Source organism: Chiloscyllium plagiosum, unplaced genomic scaffold, assembly GCF_037043375.1.
Source record: "Chiloscyllium plagiosum isolate Xiang-an unplaced genomic scaffold, Cpla_swu_hap1 HiC_scaffold_14, whole genome shotgun sequence".
Classification (NCBI taxonomy): domain Eukaryota; kingdom Metazoa; phylum Chordata; class Chondrichthyes; order Orectolobiformes; family Hemiscylliidae; genus Chiloscyllium; species Chiloscyllium plagiosum.
The window spans coordinates 16,284,053-16,290,583 of NW_028270152.1; positions in this window are offsets into that span (position 1 = coordinate 16,284,053).

Here is a 6,531-nt window from a genome sequence, read left to right on the forward strand (position 1 = left end):
TGAGTTTAGAAATGAACTCTATTTTGTGTGTCTGTATGTTGGCAGCTGTCAAGTTCTCTTTTTCCCTCTATTATTCATGCTATAGGAATTGGAGTAAGTAACTCAATTTGAGGTTTTTCACTAAATTGGGCATTGATATCTTGGTTGCCGTAATGAAAAATTACAAGTGTAGGTCACATAATACAAATTTGGCTCTTTCAAGTTGATTGGAAGCTATTTTTGTGTCTGGGCGTAAAAAGCCCCAGTTAATCCAACATAGCCAGTTTTTATTTTAAAAGATCAACTAAGGATTTCTTCAAAGCTGAATTTGGCTTTGCAAACTCATGGAAATTGTGTTATCACAAGAAATGGCAACTCGTGAAATTAAACTGATAAAATACATTCTTCGTCAATTTAATCGTACATCACCTTCAGATTCCTGTAACTTTACATCTCACTGCCACCATAGAATGGTAACCCTTAGATGATTGTTAACTGTCATCACGCGTAAAAGGAAATCAATATTTGACTTTCAAATGTTGAAATAATGCTTGTTATATTCCAAAATGCCATAGTTTTGTTTCAGCAATTTAATCACACTGAGATTCTGGGCTAGGTTTTGGAGACCATCCTCATACTGGGAAACAATGCAAATGGAACTCTAAATTAGGGCACCATGCAATCAGCACAGCCCTACCCAGCTGCAATTTTTACAAGCAATAAGGGAGGGTCGGGTGATTCACCTGTCCCAACCCATTTGAGGCTCTTCAGTGATCAATTAATAGCCTCATCCCATCATCACACAGATTTAATTAGCAGTGAGAGAGGCTGGCACACAACATAAAGCCTGGCTAGTCAAAATGTGGGTTGGCTTTTGCCATGCTGTCTGGCAGCTCGAATTGGAGGCTCCTTCACATAGTTTTAGCTCACTATGTTCACCCCCTACCTCCCTTCATTCTCCCAGGCTTCCCTAAATGATCAGGTCCTTCGCTGAACACTAATTTCTCAGTCGACTTGCAACACCAGCAATGGCCATCATTGCTGCTGACATTGCCTGAGTGCAGAGCTTCAGCTTCCAACTGGCCAGTAGTTCTGAAGCATGATTCCTTACTCATTATAAAAGGTTATTGATTGTTTGGAAAATTAAAGTGTGATGAAACAGATAAGAAGAGGCGGCCTCATGCCCAATGTCTTAGCACTGAATTGTAGGGTCCCCCATCTTTGCTGTGTAATTCAGCCCCATGTTTCAGTAGTTTAAAATATTCAGATTTAGCCATAACAGTACAAAGTTCCTTCATTTAGTATATGTATTTTTTCGAATACATGAAATCACTATACCTGCTAGGTTTAGATGGAGAGAAATTTGGTTGATGCCCCTTCAACCTTCCATCCTGCTGTAATCCGACAGTTAAATAATTGGTAAGGTGTATATATCTGCAAAGTCCCAAGTTAATTGCGAAGCTCGAAATTAAACTGATTTGCACCATGGTGGCCATGAGAAGCCTTCACTTGGTCTCCACTTACTTTGTCTGAGAGGGGGGAAATCACCCAGGGTTTCTATTTTTGACTACTACGTGGATGAGCTTGAGCAGACTGGTGTTGCATCCTACTGTACAATAGCACATTATATACACTATCAAAGTTTTTATGTGAAGACTGAGCAACATTTTGTCAACAGTGAGAAAATAACTCGATGAGAAATGGAAAAAGAATTAGTGATGTTGACATTTTTGACTTCAGAAGTTATTCAGCAATTTCTAACATTGTAGTTCTGATTGTGGGGAAGCCCTGAGCAGTAGCAGTAGAATGTATTTGAATTAAGGTGTCAAATTCATACCCATTTTTTCATGTTTTAGCTTTTCAATTGCTCAGACCTGGGAATGAGTTATCCCTGGACCAAATCATAAAAGTGACATTCTCGTCAAAAATTTGTCACAATTTAAATGAATCCAACTTTCTTTTGTGTGTCTAAAAACTTTGATTTGTAATCAGTTTCTCCTTCCTGGAGTGATTTCTGGCATGCCTCAGGCAGCAGCTCACTTGAAAGTAGAGGTTTGTGTTTTTGCTTTGGCATGGCCCCCAGTAAACATTGCACTTAGCCTTTCATTTTGATTAACTATTATCTGCCTTCCCTGCTTTCCTGATGGAGATGACTTACCAAGTAAACCATATATGGTCTTGGAGACGCAATTAGCTCTTGTACATATTCTTGACTTTCAAGCCGAGTATGACAAACATTTTGATAATTGGCGAAAGCAAAGTTGAGCTGAACCCCTTTCCACCATCCATCCAGCTAGTCAAGATCTTCACATAATGCAAATCATGCTTCAACACCACCTTTGTTAAGCCAGCAATTTAACGAAGGCATAATTATGCTTTGCAGCTCCTGAATGGCACCTGACAATGTTCCTGTAGTCTGAGAGACCTAGGCAACCTTTGTAGGCCACGTTATTTTAAAAGGTCAGCTTGATTTTATAAATTAATCGCATGCTTTTTTCAGATTTATTGGCTGTCATAAATTAAAGTCCCATGCTGTTGTTCATTGCTACAATATAAATTAGTAATGCTACAATATAAATTAGTGATTGATGCAATTGCTAGCAAGATGCACAGTTATGTACTAATGTTCCATTTGAAATCTCCTTCAGTTTGTATAGTATCTAAATTTGAATGACCTCTTACTGTAGCTGAGTTACTCATGCAGTTCTGTAAATCAAAATTATTTTGTACTGTCAATATCTACTTGCCTACCTTGTCCCATGGAAATTTCACAAGAGGCATGCAAAAAAGCACCACGTGATCACCTTCTGAACAGGTAGGTCAAAAAGTGGGATGGTAATTGCTTTTTCATAGGAAGCAGTGTTTACTGGCTTTCTGTGATGTTTCTGAACCACTAATCTGTGTGTGTGTGTCTCTCTCTCTCTCTCTCTCTTTCTCTCTCTCTCCCCCCCCCTCCCTTCTCTTCCACTCCTCACTCTCCCTCTCCCCCCTCTCCCTCTCCCCCCTCTCCCTCTCCCCCTCTCCCTCTCCCTCTCTTCCCTCTGTCCTCTCCTCCCTCTCTTCCCTCTCCCCCTCCCTCTCTCTCTGATCTCTGATCTGGAGAATTCCTCTACAGTGAAAGATATTAGAACTGAAAACAGCTTATACAGCATTGTAACTTCCAAACTGACTTTCACTTGCTTAATTAAAGTCTTGTCCATTGTTGCTGGCTATCTGATCTGCATTTCTTTCTCACTGCTGTCAGTAATGAAACGTGGAATTTTGGTCCTCTGCTTTTTGTTCAACATCTTTTGCTCTCACATCATGTTTTCACTGCTCTATTTTAATAGTTTCCAAAGATGATATAATCAAATTATTAATTTGGTATCTGTAGTTTAAAAAAAAACTGAAATATTCACCACTGTCCAATACCAGTAGTTCCATGACATTTAGTTATCTGTGGTTAAATTGTGAAATTCGTTGTCTTGTCTCAGTTTAGTGTTTTAGTTTCATGTGAGCTTTGACCATGTGAAAATATGTTTGTTGCCAATTTCATTCCAGGAAAGGGGAAAAAGGAGTCATCTTCAAACTGGTCAAAACTTGCTTTTATTTTCAGTGTTTTACACTGGTTCAAAGTCCACTTGAATAGTTTTTAATGTAAAGTTCGATATTTATTATTAAGGTTGTTATTGAGGTCTAACAATGAGTCATATGCTTTGTTTTATGAGTAAGTAACAGCAGATGCATGTGGCAAAATACCTTTCTTGTTTGCAACAAAAGAATCTTGTTCTTCTGTTGGCTTCCAAAAAATGACTGGCTTGCAGGTTTCTGAAACTACTTTTAAGTCCCTGCACGATTTCTGGGGATGTAATTGATGCCTTAGTAACAACTAGATAAAAGGTTGGTACTCCAGATCCCAGAGATTGCAATTGTTAAATTTGCTTTCCGTATTCATACACATTTCTATTTTTTTGCAAGAATAAATATCAGTACTAATAGGTTATTAACTGAGCTCTCGTGGCAGTGACCTGAGCATTCATGCAACCACATTGTAGTTTCTGCTTGAGCTTTAAACACATTAAGGTTTTAACGTATATTTTGCACAGCTAATCAATGGACTAGCTATTGTTTTTGTTTCTGATTTATGTTATCTTAAATAATTAAGATTGCAAGATAACTTTCAGTAGTTTTTATGAAGTGGGAATGCATGTGAATGTCATCTCTGGGGTTATTTGTTGAATTCATTTCCATCCTCCGAAATTTGTCAATTGGAGGAATTCTATCATTTTATCTTTATCTGGTGTTCATTCCATTATCTTATTAAAAATAATCAATCAATGACTCTGTTGTGGTGCAGAGATAGAGTCCATACTTTTGGATTGAGGGGCCAAGCTTCAAGCCCCTCCTCCTGAAATGTGTAATAACATCTCGAAACAGGTCATTAGAAAAATAGTTGAAATAACAAAACATCAGTGAAGGGCCATCTTGTGGCAAAGTGATAGTGTCCCTGCTCCAGGTCCAGGAGACCCACCTGTTCCAAAGGTGTGTTACAATATCTATTAATAAGTTGTTTACAAAAATAGGTTAAAATTTTCAAAAATTAATGCATGTGGACCTTCCTCCAGTCTAACTCTGATTAAATCCAGAGTAGTGAATCAAACTGAACATTCTTAGGATCTGGAAGGAATTTGTTAGTGGTTAAATATAAATTTTAAACTCATCCATGTGAATGTTTTCTCAAGTTTGAAGGTAGAAGTGGTGATTTAATCTGCTCAAGTGCAGATAAACACGATATTTGTGACCAATTAAGAATGGCCATAAAAGCAGTGTACAAGAGGACAGCTAGTGTACCTTAGCAAACATCAGCATCTTCAAAAGAGGGTAAGGTTTTTGATTGTGTACAGACCTGTTACTTAAGTACACTCCAGTTTTCTCTGTCTAAGATGTGCTTTTGGTGTGAAAAAGCAACTGCTGTTACAATAGCTAATTGACAAGATTTTCAAATGATGACAAGAACACCCTGCTTTGCAAATATATTGTTAAGCTTACGTATGCTTTACAAAAGGCCTTCATAAACATAGAAGATGTGAAAATCTGTAAAAACTAGATGGCTGAATGTGCAATGTGATGAATGTAACTGATCCTTCTATGAACTGCTGATATTATTCATTTTCTGGTTTGCAACTAAAAAATGTCATTTTTATATAACTCGAGAAAAAAACACTCATTTAAGAATCCTGTTCTCGGATACTGTTATTTTGCAGACAAAAATGAACAGTTTTGTATGACATCTTATTTTCAATATCTATGTTTAATAAAGGTTTTGAGTAAGAACACAAGTGTAGCACAATTATTTGTGATGTCAAGATGAGAAGTTATGTAGGTTTTATTGTCTGAGAGCAAGAAACACTCCCTTGAATCTATCAAATCTGTGCCGGTCAGGCACCTAGCTATCCTAATCCCAATTTCCAGCACTTGGCCCATAGCCTTGTATGTTTTGACATCACAGTGTACACATAAATGCTATTAAAATGTTATGAGGGTTTCTGCCTCTACCTCCCTTGAGACCAGTAAACAGTTGAAATAACAAAAAGTCATGTGGCACAGTGATAGTGTCCCTGCTCCAGGTCCAGGAAGCCTGAGTCCAAGTCCCACCTGCTCCAGAGGTGTATTCACAGAGGTTCCCTCGGTGAATATTTTTTTCACACCCCTCTAAACCTCCAGCCCCTTAATTTAAATCTATGCCCCTGGTCATTGATCCCTCTAACAAGAGAAAAAGTTCCTTCCTCTGACTATCCTATCTAAATATCCCTCTTAATTTTGTGCATCTCAATCATGTTCCCCCACCCAAGTTTCCGTAAAATTGGTACATGTTTAAACATAAAAATATTGTAGTATTTGTATTATGCATCATGTTAGTTTACTGGCAGTCTTTTGTTAAATCAAAAGTTGTGGATATGCTGATGGGAGTTGGCTCAATCCTGGCCTTGCATATATATCCACATGTTGAAAACCAGCTGAGGTAAGTAGATGAGTCCTTGATAGTCCCTTGGGAGCATAATGCTATTAGTTTTTTTTTAGTGGTTTGTGTTTACTCCGATATCCGAGTTGAAGGGATCATGCCAATGTGTTTATTAGGAAATATCCACAATTCTAGGCATCTGAACTTTAGAGAAAATTCTCCACAGTCCATTGTCAACAAGTAAATGCTTTTCTCAAGTTGACAGACATCACTCTGGATTCTGGTGTTCTGCTCTATACTTTTCCTAAATGTCAAGTGTGGTGCTGGAAAAGCACAGCAGGTCAGGCAGCATCCGAGGAGCAGGAGAATCAACGTTTCGGGCATAAGCCCTTCATCAGACTCTACCCTCATCCCTGATGAAGGGCTTATGCCTGCAAAGTCGATTCTCCTGCTCCTCGGATGCTGACTGACCTGTGCTTTTCCAGCACCACACTCTTGACTCTGATCTCCAGTATCTGAGATCTGGAACTAAAGCAAAGTATTGGAGAAACTGAGCAGGTCTGGCAGCATTTGTGGGGAGAAAGCAGAGTTAGCATTTTGATTCCAGTGGC